At 36.6% G+C, this 18,686-nt stretch overlaps 1 long non-coding RNA gene across 2 annotated transcripts in view; it reads left to right on the forward strand.

The window, feature by feature from the left end:
- LOC134484426 (uncharacterized) overlaps positions 1-10,023 on the forward strand; it is a 42,071-nt gene extending 32,048 nt beyond the window's left edge. For both annotated transcript variants that reach the window (XR_010061882.1, XR_010061883.1), the window contains exons 2-3: positions 2,500-2,557; positions 5,000-10,023. This is a non-coding gene — a long non-coding RNA (uncharacterized LOC134484426). The remainder of the gene's footprint in view (positions 1-2,499; positions 2,558-4,999) is intronic.
- Positions 10,024-18,686: the final 8,663 nt, after the last annotated feature.

The raw sequence follows: 18,686 nt of genomic DNA on the forward strand, positions 1-18,686 counted from the left end.
CTGGATTTCCTTGCTTGTTATGGTTCCTGAAAGTCAGAGGTTTTTTTTTATCATTAATTTCATTATTCCAAAAGTCAGGTGTTGGGATGGGTACAGCTTTTTTTTTTTTTTTTTTTTTTGAGAGCACATGGCTTCTATTTTTTCTTCCAGAAGGAAAAAGTCCTGAGGAGGAAGGGAAAGACAAGTATTGTATCCTCAGCTCAGAGTAAACTCCTTCGTGTACATGATTTCTACACTGTAGTTTGTGTCTGACACTGATATCTGGGAGGGAGAAATGCTTCTAGTTCAGACTTAATCATATCAGTCTTTCCACTAGTGTTATGCTGACTACCATTCCCTAACAGTGTCCCTCTAGATTTCTGAATCAATATGTCTGATTACCTTGCAGTTTTATTTACTTTTATCTCTTTCATAATTTTTTTTAATTTAAGCTAATTTTAATATTTTTTGGATATTTCTATATCTACATTTAAATGTTATTTCCTTTCCCAGTTTCCTCTCCATAAGAGACCTAAATGTTTCCATTCCTTGACATTTAAACCACCATTACTCTCCCTTGACATATCCTTGAACTGGGAGTCAAACCTAGGGAGGACCAAGGTCCTCTCCTTCCTTTGGTGTCCACCAATGCCATCCTCTGCTACATATGTAGTTGGAGCAATAGGTCTGTCCATGTACAGTCTTTGATTATCTGTATAGTACCAGAAAGTTCTTGTTCATTGTTCTGATGGGGTTGATAGCCTCTTCAGCTCTTGTAATCCTTTCTGAAAATTTATCAACAAGAGGTCTGTTTACAATTCTCTCGTTTGCCACTAGCATTCAATTCGGTAACTGACATGCTCTAGTTGTGTCTCTCAGGGAAGATCTATAACCTGTTACTGGCAGCATGCACTTCTTAGCTTTATTAATCTGAATCGTATCTAGTTTTGGTGTCTGACCTATTTATCTATCTATCTATCTATCTATCTATCTATCTATCTATCTATCTATCTATCTATCTTTGCCTCTGTCTCTAGCTCTATCTCTTCTCTATCTCTATATATCTATATCTATTTATCTATATCTATTTTTATATATATGTACATATATTTGATGGCTTATACATCTATGAAATTAGTTGAAATTTTAACATGGATTCTGAGGTCCTAGGTCAAGAATGGAGAATCCACAAATGCCAATACTAAATATACTCCCTCCTGTTCTTATGCGCCTATCGAAGTTGAGCTTTTACTGGGCCTCAAGGCATTCCTCTCCCTTCCCATCATCCTGTATCTTTTGTATGGCCTGAATAAAGAATCATGGTAAAATATCCAAAAGCCTGAAGTCTCACCCTTGGAACACAGGAAGGTAGATATTCCAGAAATGATACCTAATGGGACTACAGAACCGCATGCTAGAGTCCATGCTGTCCTTTGATTTACTGATGTCAGGTAATTTTTGCATAAAATAAAAATTTGGGAGTTTATCACTTGAAGTAGGAACACAATATTTACACTATTACATTCACTCTTTAGCTTGAACAGCTTTGTTGCGAAAATCATTGCAAAAAACTAGAATTGCAAAACAGAATTTTTGAGTACATATTCAGGAATATCTATAATGTGCCCTATCAAGGAATGAACAATTAGAAAATGAAATACAAAATCCACTCAATTAAATATCTGTAGGGAAACAATGGCCTTTGGGAAACAGATAGAACTTAGGAAATTGAACTGTTTGTCACAGGAATGGAACTGGGAATAAAATTATAATCCAGAAGATTGTCCTACATCCCATGTTCCTAGATCTTTTCTACACATGCGAAACCCGTAATAACTTTCTCCATTTAGAGCATGTAACCACTAATAAAGCAAAGAGAACTGTCTAGCTTTAGAGTGATGTTCTACATAAATGTGTCCACTGTGTCAAAGGAGACACACCTGGAAAGGTCACCTTAGAATCTGGTCAATATAAAGAAAGCTCTTTAGCAGGTAGGCCATGGCAGTTCTCAGTGACATCATCATTAGGCTGGCCCTGAAAAATCTCTTGTATACTGGAGATCCCTAGCTTCTCCTGTGATGTCACAGTGTTTTCCAGACTGCAACTGCCTCTCAGACATTCATTCAGTACCTCTAGGGTTTATTAATTGGCCTTTATTTCAGTGTAAACAGCTATTTGTGAGGAAGATCAAAGAAGATGTAGATATCAGAGATGGGGAGAAGGAAGTTGGCCTAGGAAGTTTTAGTTTAAAAAACGAAGAAATATGTGGTACATGGGAAAGCACAAGGAGTGCTGTGTAGGGGTTGTGAGGGTTCACTGAACACATAGCCTTGATCTGAGCCTTCCCCATATGGGATTCAGGAGGTGGGAGCCTCTCGGTAGCATCTGGATTTCATTGCTTGTTATGGTTCCTGGAAGTCAGAGGTTGTTTATCATTAATTTCTTTATTCCAAAAGTCAGGTATTCGGAAGTTTACAGTTGTTTTTCTGAGAGCTAATGGCTTTCATTCTTTTTCCCCAGGAAAAATAGTCCTGAGGAAGGAGGGACAACAAGTATTGTATCGTCATGTCATCTCAAGGTAAACTCCTCCTTTATTTGGATTCCTATAGTGCACTTTGTTTCTGACAAAGATATCTGGGACAGAGATGTGCATCTAGTTCAGACATCATCATCTCAGTCTTTCCACTAGTATTTCTCTGATTACCATTCCCTGACAGTTACCTTTAGATTTCTGTGTCAATATGTGTGATTCATTGACAGTTTTCTTTTCTTTTAACTCTATCATTTCTTTAGGAATTTTTATTGCGTTTCTAATTGGATACTTCTATATTTACATTTCAAATGTAATTTCCTTTCTCAGTTTCCTGTCCATAAGAGCCCTAACCTGTCCCCCTCCCCTTTTTCAATAACCCCCCTTACTGCCTCTTGACAGTCCATTGAACTGGGAATCAAATCTAGGGAGGACCAAGGGCCTCATTTTTCATTGGTGTCACGAAGGCCATCTTCTGCTACATTTGCAGTTGGAGACATTGGTCTGCCCATGAGCACTCTTTGAATATTGATTTAGTACCAGAATGGTTTCGTGTATTGGCATTGTCCTTGTGGGGATTAAAGCCCCATTCAGATCTTGTAATCCTTTCTCAACATTTACCAACAAGAAGTCCATTTTCAGTTCATGGGTTTGCCACTATCATTTACCTCTGTATTTCACATACTCTAGCAGTGTCTCTCAGGAAATGTCTATATATGATTCCTGGCCGATTGCAGTTCTTAGGTTCATCAATTTTATATCATTTTGGTGCCAGATGTGTGTGTTTGTGTGTATTTATATATACACACTTTTGGTGGCTCCTACAGCTAGGTGGTTCAGTGGAATATTAACATAGAATCTGCCAAACTAGGTCAAGAATGTAGAATTCAGAAATGACAATGTCAAATAGACTCCCTCCTGTATTATGAACATATTGAGTTTGAGGTTTGACTGATAAACATGTCATTCTTCTCCCTGCCTATCCTCCTGTATCTAAGGTTGCTACTTAAGGACGAATAATGATAAAACATCCAAAACCCTTAATTCTGGCCATGGGAACACAGGAAGATAGGTAGTGCAGGTTTGATATCAAATGGGACTAGAGAACTGAATTCTGTAGTCCATGTTGCCCTTTGCTTTTCTGATGCCTGGTAATTTTTACATAAAAGAAGCTTTTAGGAGTTTATTAATTGAAGTGAGTACACAGTACTCACACTGTTATTCTCACTCTATAGCTGGGCACACTTTGTTGCCAAAATCACTTTGTTGCAGATAATGGAATAGGAAAAAAGAATTTTTCAGTACACATTCAGGAATATTTATGAAGTCCCCTGTCAAGGAAAGTACAATAAGAAAGTGATATACAATATTCATTTAATTAAAGGTCTGTAGGGAAAATACTGGCCTTTGTGATACATAGATAACCAAGAAAATTGAACTCTATATCTCAGGAATGAACCTGAGAATAAAAATATTATCTAGAAGAATCTTCTACACTAGATGTTCCAAAATCTTTTCTACCCATGCCAAGCCACTGACTACCTTTCTCCATCCCAAGTTTGTAACTGCTAATAAAGCAAGGAGAAGTCTCTAGCTTTAGAGAGATGGAGTACATAAAGGTTTCTACTGTGTCACATGAGACATACGTGGAATGGGCACCCTTGAATCTGGTCAATGTAAGGAAAGATGTTTAACAGGTAAGCCATGGCACATCACAATGACATAATCAGTAGGCCCTCCCTGAAACATCTATTGAAACCTGGAGAGGACTAGCTTCTTCTGTGATGTCACAAGTGTTGTTGTGACTGCAACTCCCTTCAGATATCCCTTCAGTACCTCTAGTGTTTACTAATTTAACTCTAATCGATAGTAAACAGTCATTGTGGAGTGAGAAGGAAGAGGATGATGAGATCAGAGATGGGAAGAAGGAAGGTGGTCTTCTGTCTTGTTATAAAAAAAGGATGAAATACATGGTACTTCGGAAAGCTCAGTGAGTCCTTGTAGGAGTTGAGTAGGATCACTGAAGAGATAGACTTGTTCTGAGCCTTCTGCATATGGGAATCTAGAGCTGCGAGCCTCTCAGAAACATCTGGACTTCGCAGTTCTTATGGCTCCTGGAAGTCAGAGTTTTTATATCATTCATTTCTTTATTCCAAATGCCAAGAATTTTGAAGGTAACAGATGTTTTACTGAGAGCTCATTGCATTTATTCTTTTTGTCTATTATAAAAAGGTCCTAAGTAAGAAATAAAAGGCAAGTATTGTGTCCTCTGCTCAGAGTAAACTTCTCCATGCTTTGGATACCAATAGTGCAGTTTCTCTCTTACACTAATATCTTGGAGAGAGAAGTGCTTCTAGTTGAGACTTCATGATCTCAGACTTTCCACTAGTATTTCCACTGACTAACACTTTAGATTTCTGAGTCAATTGGTGAGATATACTTGCCAGATTCCTTTCTTTCATTTCTTCCTTTTTTTCTTTATTTTTTTAGAAAAACTCTCAAAACTCATCCTGGCTGACAATGTAGATTAGACGCATCAGATGAAATGAATTGAAAAACTCTCCTGGGAATGAAAGTGGTAAGGAAATCACATTGATGTATCCTAAATGCAGTGCTAAGAGCAATATTCAGACTAGTCTGTAAAGATGCTGCTGTCATCAGAGACCACAGACAATTAGTGGAGAATGATTCAGCATTAAACTGGGAATGGAAGATGATGGTTGATATTGTTCTAGTAGATCTCACTACATTAAAAAGTGTTTCTTCCAGATAACTGAATGATTATTGTAAAGCAAATCCCGGAATGAACTTATGAGACCCACCATCAGCCTGTCAAATAATGGGCGAAAGAAGAAATCTGTGTCTCTCCAGGGACAAATTGTTGCTTTCAAACCAACAGTAAAGTGTCCATTCTATGAATGATACATTGATATATACACATTATAGAAGGATGGATACAGAGTTTCTTCAGGTCCATGAATGAGGTATTCAGCAGTTGACCTGGATCAGAAATGAAGGTAATTTTTGCCAACTCTTCAGACTTGAGCTCCTTCACTAGGATCCCCATGATTGAAGAAAAGAACAAACTCAGACAACTTGTCTCAGATTTTTATATAGTTAAGATTTCCTGGTCTTGGTCCTAGGAAGGAAGGATATCTTGCTTTCCAATTCTTGTTTATCCTATAATCCTCTCTGCTGCATTCATGCAAATAGATTACTGTGCATTTCTTTAATAGGTTACAATTGCTATTTTAATTATGTTGCCAAGAACTATAGAAAAAAAGAAGGACTGTATCAAAGCATCATATGAAAATCCGACTAAGGTAATGTGGCCATTGGAAATTTGTAACTGACCTGAAACTCTTACTAGAGACAAAATGCCATAAAAGGTCTTCTCTAGATATCTGGTGTAGTAGTTGGTGTTCCCCAACAGACAGTAAAGGATGAATCTCTCTGTACAGAGAAATCGGACTAGTCACAATGATCACAGACTATGGAACACATAATTTAACAATGATTGACTATTTTTAAAGTCCTAGAATCCATTAGTTTATTAGTCCAAAAGGCAAGATGTCTTATCTGGTCATTGACATATGGATAAATATTCAGTATGCAGGTTTTAATGTCTATGAGGATTTGGTATCACTGTGAGTGCAAAAATGAAAAAGTAAAGGCTTCTTTCTTCCATGTTTTCTACGGGGATTCAAATAGAATGCATGGTTTAGAATACATTGGGTTTGCCATTCTCAAACAGACCAATATCTTCAACTGAACATTCTTTTCTTGGAAGCTGCACCCTGTCAGCATGGCTCACGTGTATGTGAACTGCAAGATCTAGTCTGGGAAGGCGGTCCTGTTCATCGATCCAACCTGCCCCTAATACTGAAATACCCAAGACTTCCTCAATCAACTCCTTTGCAAACATGGTCTTCTGGGATTTGAAGACATTACATCTACTAACAACACCAATGCAATTCAAGATTACTTTCAACAGCTCCCTGGAGTGAGCATTGTTCCTTGGGTCCTTATATGTAGAGAAAGACTGCATAGGCAGACACAGTGATCTAATCTACCTGCAACAGAATGAAGAGATGATAATGTGGCTGAAGCAGATTGGAGCTCTGCATTTATTAAAGGGATGGCCGTAAAAGCCCATGCTGACAGCAGACATTCAGACATGCTGAAGCCATGCTGAGACTTGATGTTTGTCACAGATGATGTCAGTATTTTCTTATGACTGGGATTTTCAACAAATTGGCTTTCATTCTATTCCTCATTCCAAAAAATCTTTTGCTGTAGGCCTCAAACCATGGGGCAGGGAAACTTAAGAGACAACAGAGGATTGATAATCTAGTCTTCATTCACTGACTTGTCTCTACCTCTAAGTCCATGTTTCACAATCCAGTGCATTTAAATCTCCAGGGAATCAGTTACTGTTTCTCTACCATGCTGGTCTGCTGAAGTCATTTTACAGAAGTCCACTTCCAAGTAATTATTAAAGCAATGAATATTTTGAAGTTGTTTATGATCTACACACAGGCTTTTCACACCCCAAGCATGTACCATCCCACTTCTGCGTTTGTAGCTCTCAGCCAGTGTTCTCGACCTATCCATCCAGCAACCCTTAGATTCCACACTTTGTATGAGGATAATATTTGAAAAAACAGAAGAATAGCTGTAGCATAGTTGTTCTTCACTGAAGCCATATTAACACAGACGGCAGAGCATATGATGCATTCATCTCTGTTTGTAGTGTTTAATTCCCCGTAAAGTCCCAAACAATTGAGAGTTGATTCTGTCAGAGTACCAGCAAAGTCAAATAGGAAATGCAAAATTTCAGAATTCTCCTGCCAAAGATGTTTGTGAAAGAAGTTGTTTGCAAAACACTGTCCTAATAAATTTATTCCATTCTCACTTTGATATTTTGCTTTGATGTCTTGAAGTGACGTTTAATTATCACTGAAATGCAGGTCCCCTCTATAGTCTCCAGTAAGAAGAATTCATTCCTCAAAAGGATGTATCTGCAGATGCCTGAAAAAATAATAGAAAGAATATTTCTTGATAAAGATCTAGGTTAAAGTTGAAACATCTTACCACAAAGATATATATAAGAAGTTCATTTGACATTGACCTTATATTATGCAGAAATTCTTCACATATTCCCTCTATCGTTGGGGTTTAATTAATCTCCAATGAATAGTTGACAATGAAGAGTAGCCTTTAGAATCATTTTACCCTTTTCAGTAATAGTTTTAAGCAAATGGAACACTAAAAGATCACAAAGAAGAAATGGTTATAATCAAAAGATACATGTGGGACAGTCTAACTCTCATGGTCAAGATGACTTTGCACATGCTCCTTATGGTCATGGATTGCTCTCATAATACTCTGCAGAAGGTTGTTCCTACTGCCTCACTTTAAGCTCCAGGAATTCCAAGCTACCAGAGCTGTTCAAGTTCCCTTACAATGCACTTGAAAGCCACATATGCTTAGGAAATTTTGATGTGCTTTAGCTCTATTGTCAGGTTTTTTTAAGCCTCTACCAAATAGCAAGCTGTCCTTTTTACCCTCTTCTCAACACCTCTAAATCTGCCATAACTCAATTTCTCAATTGACATTAGTCATAGCTCAGCACCCCAAATATGCACTTATCTTACTGTGTTTTTAACATCCTGCCTGCTACACCAATGGCCACTCCATACTAGATCTCACATGACTGGTAACTCTTGCTCCACCCTAAATCTTTTCTCCACCCTTGTGTCTACTAGCCTGTTGGTAGAAATCCACACAACTGATTGGCCAAGAGCATCTTTATTGAACTATACAGAATCAATTTGGGAACAGGACCTTCAGTGTTCGCAGGATGATTCCCGATCTAAGAATCAAAACGATAGCAAACAAGACTCAATCCATGTCTCTGGTTTTGGGAGGGAGATAGAGCACTTAGATTCAGAGTTGAAATTTAAATAATTATAATATATATGTAGTATTAATTATGCCAGGATAAAAGGATCCAAAAAGTGGAAATGGGCAACATTAAAGGCAAGAGAAAAATCCCTAGTACAGCAAACAATGTGGACCTGTTAGAAAGACTGGTCTCTTTCCAGCCATCTGAATTTGTACTTGAAATTCTTCTAACCACTCTTGATCTCTGCATGTAGAAAAGAACAAAAAGAAAAAGAAAACAAAATAAAACAAAAAATCACCAAAATGAAACCAAAAGCAAAAGCAATAGCTAATCAACCCAATCCTAAAAGAAGAGGACTGAGTGAAGATTGCTTGAGGTCCTCATTTTTAACTACAACTACAAGTCACCAATAGCTTTCAATGCAGAAGTTTGTCATTATTTTATTTGAAACTTCTCTGTGGGTCAAAGAAACAAGGTTTATAAGCTGCAACAACAGGAAAGAGAAAAAAATCATACTGTAGAGCTCAACACTGATATTACTATGGTGACTGTGGGCAATGCAGAGAATATTGGTGTTTGACAATGGGTTTTGTGGTTTTTTATATGCTGGCAATATCTATGACTCTGAAATGAATTAGAGTCATCACCAAATCATCACTAAATGAACTGCTCCTTTCTTTGGAGCACAAGATCTGGCAAACTGTTGACTGACTATGATTTTTAACTTGGATCTAGCCTCTGTGGTAAAGCTAAGGCTTCTGATGGAAAATACTCCACCAAAATACTGGACTATCAATTGTGCTGCCAGCCAAAAACCAAGTCCTGACTCTACCCTGCAATCCAGAAGAGGTTTCAATGTGTCAAACATAACAATATTTTAATTGTGGCTTTGTCTTTTTTTCAATTTTATTTTAAATAAAGTGTGATTTCTGGCATAATTCCTTCTAATTTCTTCCTCACATAGAACTTCACTTTTGACCTCAAATTCCATTCATGAAGGGGTACTCTTATCTTTCGTTGGCTAAGTTTTCTATTTTGCTTTTATGGCTTGCTGTGATTGCTTATTGTGACTGTCTAAATGATGCATAATTGAGCAACTGACTCCATAAGAATGGCTTGCGGGCATCAGTATTTTGCATTTTCTTGATGGTTAGTTTATGTAAGGTGACTTAGCCCACTGTGGATGGTAACAGCACTAGTAAGCTGAGGAGGTTACAGAGAAAAGGTAGCTGAGCAGATTAGTAAGCAGAGTTCCTCTTTATTTTCATGCTGCTGCCTTGTGTTCTTTTCTTGGATTCCATTGATTATGAACTGGAACTTGTGAGGTGAATTAAACCTTCAATTTCCCACACTGGCATTTTTATGTTTACTATAACATAGTCATATAACTGGAACATTTGGCACTTTCTTGAGATCTGATCCGATAGTCCATCCTCCTGCTGGCATGTAACCTACCCTTTTAAATTAATAAATAAATCCAAGTCACTCCAAACTTTTGACATATTCACTCTGCCAACAAAATCACACTGTGTATGTAACTTACTTTTTTAATCTCATATTTTTCCTCCCACATTTTTTCTCTTTAAAATTATCTCCCTAAACATGTTAGCACTTTGTTGTTTTAAGTTATCTTATGTCCCATAGAAATAGTATAGTCAAATTTTTGATTTTCATAAAAGTGGGTGATTTGTTGTAGTAAAATATTCTAATCAATATTTATTGCATTAACTTTATTAATTAATCAAAAATTGACATTATTATACTATCTAGTTATCCTTAAAACTATAAAAGATTTGATTCATTCAAGGCTTTAAGGTCCTTCAGAACATCAGGTGGAACGTTCTTATGTATAATCTGGATGTATCATGGTTACTTCATATGTCTTCTAACTCACAGTGTTCTTTCTAACAATGCGAATTTAGGGTATTTGATATATATTTTAAGAGTGTTTAAGTGGAATATTTCCCTGATGACTCGCCCATAGTTTGAAATTGGAAAACAAAAAGATAACGTGTTTTGAGTGTTCACTTTGAATTCTACTATTTCATGAATGCATTTTCAGCTTTAAGAAACTTAATCTTTTAAAGAAAAATTGTCTCTATTCAGGATCACGTCTAGCTAATTCATAGTGGTCTTACATTTTAAATACTTTCGTCCACAATATTTCGTTTTATATTTTCAGAGTATTGTGAGGGGAATTTCACCCATATTTCCTCACAGTATGGTTTGGATTGGCATAAAGGAGGCTAAGGAATGTTGTGTGTTCGTATGATATTCTGCTATTATGACTGTATTTTTCAGTCTTAAGAGACTGACATATTTTTAGAGTTTTTAAAATGGTATCATGACATCTGCAAATGAGAACACTTTCATTTCTTCATTTTTCATTTGTATTCCCTGGATCTTCTTCGGTTGTCATATTGCTCTAGCTAAAATTACACATACTGTAATACATAGTTGTGAAACCAGTGTATATTCTTGTCTTCTTCCTGCTTGTAGTGGAACTGCTTTGAATTTTTCTCTCTTTAGCACGATGCTTGTGCTGGGCTTCTTGTACCTTGCCTTTATTATGTTGAACTATATCCTCCATATCTACAGCTTCCCCAGGACGAATCAAACTTTTATGTTGGGATTTGAAGAAAGCTTATCTGGTAGAAGATTATTTTTAATGTTGACTTGAATCTGTTCACAAGTATTTTATTGAGAATATGTGTGTATATGTGTAAATTAGTGTGTAATTCTCTCTCTTCCTCTCTTTGTGTCAGTCGTTTGTAACTCTTTCTCCCTCTCTCATTACCTTCCCTTTTGCCTCATTGTCCCCCTGTCTCACTCTCTCTCCTTATTTTGTCTGTCATTGTTAGATAATACCAGATTCAAAATACAATTTTAATGTATTCAATCCTTTTGTCTACTTTATTGAATAGTCTTAGACACTTTAAATGCTATTTAAATGTATATTCATTTCTTTTCAACTGAATACATGTGGTCCTATGATATTTCAGGTGGGAGAAATTAAAAACCTGATTCTTTGTAATTGTTTAGTATATAGCTTTTTAAATTATGCAAAATGAGCTGATTTAATATTGGTATATAAATACATCTAGTATTTACTGTCACTTCCAACCCCGACCAGCAGGAAAGGAGAGACACCACACATTCTTCTCAAAGCAGTTTTTTCAGGAACCCTTTTGTCTGCAAGCAGGAACAATGCCTCCATCCAGCCCCCGAGCCCACTCCCTTATATCCTCCCTCAACCACCTCAACCATCCAGTCTGCGTGACCTCCATTCCTAGGTCCACGTCACATGGTCTGATATATCGTCATGGTGTGCCTGCGCAGCTCTCACGATGGGGAATGGCTTAATTTCAGGTGCTATTAATGAGACGCGGCAGCAGTCCCGGGCTCCATTTTGGGATTGCCGCTATACCCGCTCCCCACAGTAAATCCGAATGCTTTAAAAAAATTCTAGATTTTGGACTGTAAATATAAATAATCTGTGTTTTCTCCATGTTTCCGATTTTCTCTTTCATTTTATTAATTCAAACCTTTCATTACCTAACATGGCCAGAGGTTATGACGATCCTGTTAATACTTTCCAAGAGTGACCCCTTCCTTTCATTCATTATATTGTCTACATTTGTCTACATTTTATTGATTTCAGCCATGATGAGTTGGATATACATGCTATACCCCTTCCCCAAGGCTAAAAAGCTATCCTGAAACAAGATGCAAAGAGACTATAGGTCCCCAAAATTGTGGATGGGATCAGACATAAAGCGTCTTCTTGATACAAGAGGTGCTGCCCTCATGTCACATAGCAGCTGTGGTTTCCTGCAAAGCTTCAAGCCAGTCAACAGTCAAGAATGCAGTGAAAAGGCCTAAAAACTGCTGTACATAAAAAAATTATTTGTAAGGGTTTATAATAGAGTTATTAAACAGTACTTTAATGTAGAAGATATACAAATTTAGGATTCAAAGAAATAGAGTGAGTGGGTAAAATAAATGGAAAGATTATCATCAAAATTCATTGGCGGAAATTCTCAAAGAATAAAATATATGAACTCTATTCCTCAATGTTATGTACATAGAAAATATTTTATTATATAGGGATACTTCATGAAGCGACCTTATGATTTCGCTTGGTTAAAACAGATCTGCCAATTCTGTGAGTTGAATATGTGCATTATGTAATTTGATCTTAATAAGTTTAAAGTGGCTATTTTCAAAAATAGTAAGCATTATTTCCATGTACATGTTAAAAAACGGGCTTCTATAAATAATAATAGAAAAAACTAAAACACTATATATCAAGAAAACATAATTAAATTTGGCTACATGTCTAAGCAAAATATTCAAAAGTGAAGAAACTCAAGTGACTAAGAATCGAAAGTGAAATATTGATCATCCTTATACAATACAGAAATGCAAATCAAAATTATTCTGATATTTTTTTTTCCTCCCTTTCAGAAAATTTAGTTTTATAACACATGAGTCAACTTATGTTTGCTGTGTTATGGGGAGAGGGGAACAATGATATTCTTCTGGTGGGAATGCAAACTTCAACAGCAACTTTGGAAATCAGTATGATGTTTCTTCAGGAACATGGAAATGTATGCACCTAAAGATATAACGCGAGGAAAATATATCCAAATGTTGATTCATGCTAGTATAGCGACTCTTGAATATTTAGAAATATTCACGTTGTTTTTTAACAAATGAATGCATAAAGAAAATGTGGTGCTTTTACAGATTGGAAAAGGAAAGCATGTAATTTTCAGGATAATGAATGGATCATGTGAAAGTCATCATAGATGAGATAATCCGGACCTAAGAGAAAAATGGGATATATTTTCACTTTAATCTGAATATTAATTCTCCACACTGTATCAGTTTGATTAGTTTAGTGTAAAAGTCAAGGGATGTGGTCCAGACTATCCTCACTTTGTGATGTACAAATGTACTTATGGATTGCAGAGGAACACTGTCAGGAACAGGAATGTCAAATGTGAAGAGAGTGGGAAGAGTATGACAATGGAGGGAATGCAGAGATGTACAGTTAAATTGGGAGACGTTTGGGGCATTGAATGAAAACCATATGCAACAGAAATAAAAACTATTTTTTTATTTAATTATGTTTTTTGTCAAACTAAAGATTTAAAGCTATAAGGACAGAAGATAAAACATTGATTGGGTGTTTCTATGTGAAATTTCAATAATAAGAAACTCACTTTCAATAAAGCTATAGTACAGATAATGAAATATACAGTCCTTAAGGAGACAGATGGGAATATCTCTGCTGTTTAAAAATATTAATTATATACATTATATATGTAAAATAATCTATTTATTTGCTTACATTTCAAATGTCATTTCCCAAACTGGTCTTTCTTTCTTGAATCCCCTAAGCTATTCTGTTCCTCATTTTTCTAATATGGTGCTCCCCCATCTACATGCGCACTTCCGCTTTAGTCCTCTAACATCCCCCTTCTCTGGGATATGAAGTCTCCACAGGACCAATTGCCTCCCTTCACACATATGGCAGATGAGGCAGTTGTCTTCACCATCTACTCTGCTATTTGTGTAGCACAAGTCTTCGACTGAGCAAAGCATACTCTAGGATGTGGAAAATTTCCTGAGGCTCTGAAGGTTATATTTAGTTGATACTGTTATTCTTCAAATTGGGTTGCAATCCCCTCCAGATACTTAAGGCATTCCCCTAACTCTTCTTTTGTGGCTGTCAGGTGCTCTCAAATGCTTAGGTGTTTCTGCATCTGTCACAGTCAGGTGATGGCAGAGCCCCTCAGAGGGCAAACATATTAGGGTCTTATCTGTAAGCACATTTGAAATCAGGAATAGGGCCAGGATTTAGAGTCTGTGGAAGAAATGTTTCTTATGGTGGTGTGTCTCTGAAGGGCCTTTCCTTCAGTTTTTGCTCTGTTTTTGTATTTGTCTTTTTTTAGACCTTGGATGTATATAGGATAAAGATTTTGAATTGTGTGGGAAGCACCATTCCTTCACTGGTGGGCATGTCTAGCTACAGGAGGCAGTCTCTAATGGTTCTATCTCTTTGCTGCTTGGTATTTCAACTACCATCATCCCATTAGGTTTATCAGAACCTCTTGCATCCCTGGCACCTGGGACTTTCCTGGGGAAACCCAAGTTCACCACCAACCACTGATGTTTGTTGTCATTTATTACACTTTTCCTCTGGAATTCTCTCCTGTCTCTTTTCATTGTTGCAACTCCCCCCACTTTGTCCATCATTCTCTACCTCTAAATAAGTCCCTCCGTCCCTCTGCCTTCCATGATTATTTTGTTCTCCATTCTAAGTTGTTTGCAAGGATTCGCAATCTGGCCTCGTAACATGTTACCTTTCATGTGATAAATGCTCTCAATAATGGGAGTTCTGAGCTTTAAGGCTAACATCCATTTGTCACTAAGTTCATCCCATGTTATGTCCTTTTTGATCTCTGTTACTTCACTAATTTCCAGCACCATCCCTTTGCCTACAAAGTTCTTGGTGTCCTCATTTTTAATACCTGAGTAGTGTTCCTTTGTTTAAATATAGCACACTTTCTCTATTTATTCCTCAGTGGAGTTGAGGTAAATCACGCTTGCGCCCAGCATTCGACTATTGTAAGTAAGGCTGTTGTGAACCTGTTCAACCTCATGTCCTTTTTGTATGTGGATCAAGGTTGAGTATATGTGTTGAAGTGAGTGGTAAAGCTGGGTCTTCAGGTAAAGCTATTTGCAATTTTCTCTGAACGTCCATATTGATATCCAAAGTGGCTCTACAGGTACTAATAACACCAGCAGTGAGGGAGTGTTCCATTTGTCTACATCCTAGCTTACTCTGCTACTGCATCAGTTTTTTATCTTAGTCATTGAGATTGGTGTAATGTAGAATCTCTGGTTCATTTTGATTTGCCTTTTTCAGATAAGTATGGATGTTGAACATTTCTTGATGTTTTTCTCAGCTATTGAGGTACCTCAGTTGAGAATTCTTGGTTTAGCACTCTAACCAATTTTAAAAGTTTGGATATTTATTTGTCTGGGACATTAAGTAAGGGGATATCAATGTGGAGGGGACAATCACTATAAAAGGTGAGGGGTAGAGGTTAGCGGAGATGGACAGGAAAGTAGACAATATCATCTGTGATCTTTAATCAGTGTAAATATGCATGTATGTATGTATGTATGAATGTATGTATGTATGTATGTATCTATCTATCTATCACTCTGATCTATCACATATTGCAGTACTTTGATATATTTTCTCCCTCACATAGGTCTAGTATTATCCTCTAATTATATCACATGCTGGAAAAGCTAATTAGTTATGTTTCATGCTAAAACGTATACAGTCACATAACTAAAGTAAATATTTGTGTTTTTATGAAATAGTTGAGAAATTTGATAGCATAAAAATTAATTATCTTTATTGAATCTGTTTTCTGAACTGAAATTTAACCTGAATCAAAATTTATAAAGCAGCTTTTAAAATTCTTGAGTACTAATGTATACATCAGAATTGTTTCATAAAATTAGAAAATAGAGTGCATTTGTATGTTACATATATACACGTACAGACACATATATATATGTACACACATATATAAACATATATATATATATACATACACACACACACACACACACACATATATACATGTGGCCACATACACATATATACAAATATATACATATATACATATACAAATATAAATATATGTACAAGATATAAACATATGTCCTTATGTACTCATACACATATAGACATACACATACATACATACATACATACATACATGCATACATACATACATACATGCTTTTAAAAAGCAAAATCCTTGCTTTAAAAGAATTTCCCTAGGCATGATGTATATGGTTTAGCCAAATAAGAGAAAAATGATGTTATTGCTAAATGGCTCTGTCTTAGTACTCATTTCTGCTTGTTTAACATGATGATGATTCTACCAATCCGACTTCTATGTACTTGGGGATTGAAATGATGTCCTTTACTTCTCTAACTCACTCATACACTTTCTCCAAAAATAAGTGATTCCTTATCCCTACAACTAGATGCCATGTGCCTTTAGCCAAACATAATAGGAATAATAAAATAGGCGCTTCACATCTTGCAAACATTAGTTTATAAACTTGCTTGAAATCATAGTTTTGATAATTATCATTTTGGTCAAAGGCACCATCAGGCTTACACATTCAAAAACACCTTGTTTTCACCTTTTTTTAACTAACTTTATTTTATTACATACAAGAGTAAGAATAAGTAACTGCTATTGAGGTGGTTTTAAGAGTTTGCAGTACCATTAAAGCTCACAGGTTTTTAAACTTCTTATTTTGGAAACATGGTCAAAGCATCTCCTCTGATCACATATTGGATTACCCATTTCACCATTAGCGGCAATAGCTATAAAGGATTGGAATAGTCTCTATCCCTCTGAGGAGAAAATGATGTACAGGATTACTCAGCAACAGTAATATATTTGTAGCAGCAAACGTTTCAAACACCTTATATATTTCCAAGGGAAATCTGGCAATACAGACTATGACAAACAAATAAAGCAGCAGGAACAATGTTTTTGCATCTTGAGTCTCTGTTGATCTTCAATTCCCTGAGAGAACCACAACATAGAATGTCTCTCTGTCCAGGTTACTGACAGAAGCCTGGCTGTTATACTAGATTGTGCCACTGCTGCTCTTTCCTGTTTGTTATGACAAGTCTATAGACCAGAACTACTAGTGTATTCATGAAATGTTTGCTAATGGAACAAGCTGCCTATTCCAACTTGAGAACTGAAATTCTGGTTTCCAGAGAACACAGATGGGAGTTGCTCCAATGAACCTTTCTAAAGAGGGACACCACCCCCACTCCCCAATGCCCCCATCCTTTCTTTTACCGCTGGTTCCTGGAGGGCTACAGGGAGGTTAAAGATTTTAAGAGTCATCAACAAATAGTGATATTTGGAAAAAAATAAAGTTTTAGTTTGTAGAGTTATCAGCTTTAGGCTCTCCTTGGGGTGTAATATCACTCAGGCATTTGACATATGCTGCATGGAAGGAGCCTGAGGATGCCAAGTTAATAGCAAAAAAGACAGGTATTTTCTGGTCCTGCATATATCAGTGTATATAAAGTATTTATCAACAGTGGTAAGAAGCAGGAGATTTGGGGTCTGGGAGGAGAGAGAAGGAAGATGGTTACTATGTGTAAAATGCATGGCATCTCAGCTCCATAAATTCAAAAAGATCTGGGTCAGAGAGGGTGTGACAGGCACACACCAGAGATGCTGAGTACTGTACAAAAATGATAGAGTGCTAAGTTTTGTGCTATATATATATTGATACAAAACCAAACCAAAGAAAACAAAAAACAAATAAAGAACCATGTGTGTGTGTAAAGATCTGCTGGAAGAAATTTGTCTGAGGCTCTCAATATTCAACACTAAATAAATAATCTCAAATAAATGATGACCCACTCACTCATGGAGATGGCCACCAAGTAATACTGGCAATAGTATTTTGAAACAGCATTGAACCCCACGGCAAGTGTTCATTACACAACATTTGGAAAATATTTGCATGTTTTTTTTTAGTGGGAACCAAGCTCTGGTTACATGTGTTCATGCATTTGTCTGAACATTCAGCTTACTGAGGTCCAGGATCACTGACCATTGTTTTCCCTACTGCAAGGACAGCACTGACAGCAGTGAATCATAATAAGCTTTTGTCCAGTGAATGAAGAAGGAAGTGAGGGATTAAATACCAATCAAAGAGTACACATGGAGGTATCCATGGCTTCAGCCTCATATATAGAAGAGCATGGCATTTTCTGGAATGAATAGGATGAAAGGACTTGGTCCTATGAAGTCTGGTTTCTCTAGTGTAGGGAATGCCAGAGTGTTGAGGTGTGAGTAGGCAGGCAGTAATCGTACAAAACTCACAGAAACATGGAAAGGGTCGATGGGAGAGAGGGGAAACAGGAAAGGGTATAACATTTGAAATGTAAATACAAACAATTTCCAATAAGAAAAGAAGGAAATGAGTGAGAATGGAGCAGGAGGCTTACCTCAAAGAAATGAGAGAGCTTCTAGATGCTGGTTTAACTTAAAAGATTCAAGAATCTTTGTTATATATGAAAGGCAAGGGTCAGCAGACTGTAGTATTTCATGTTTTTAAAGAAATGCAATTGAAATAATAGTTCCATTTTCTTATATGAACACACAGAATCATTGGAAAGAAAAATAGACA

The sequence above is a fragment of the Rattus norvegicus genome, chromosome Y (genome assembly GCF_036323735.1).
Source record: "Rattus norvegicus strain BN/NHsdMcwi chromosome Y, GRCr8, whole genome shotgun sequence".
Taxonomy (NCBI): domain Eukaryota; kingdom Metazoa; phylum Chordata; class Mammalia; order Rodentia; family Muridae; genus Rattus; species Rattus norvegicus.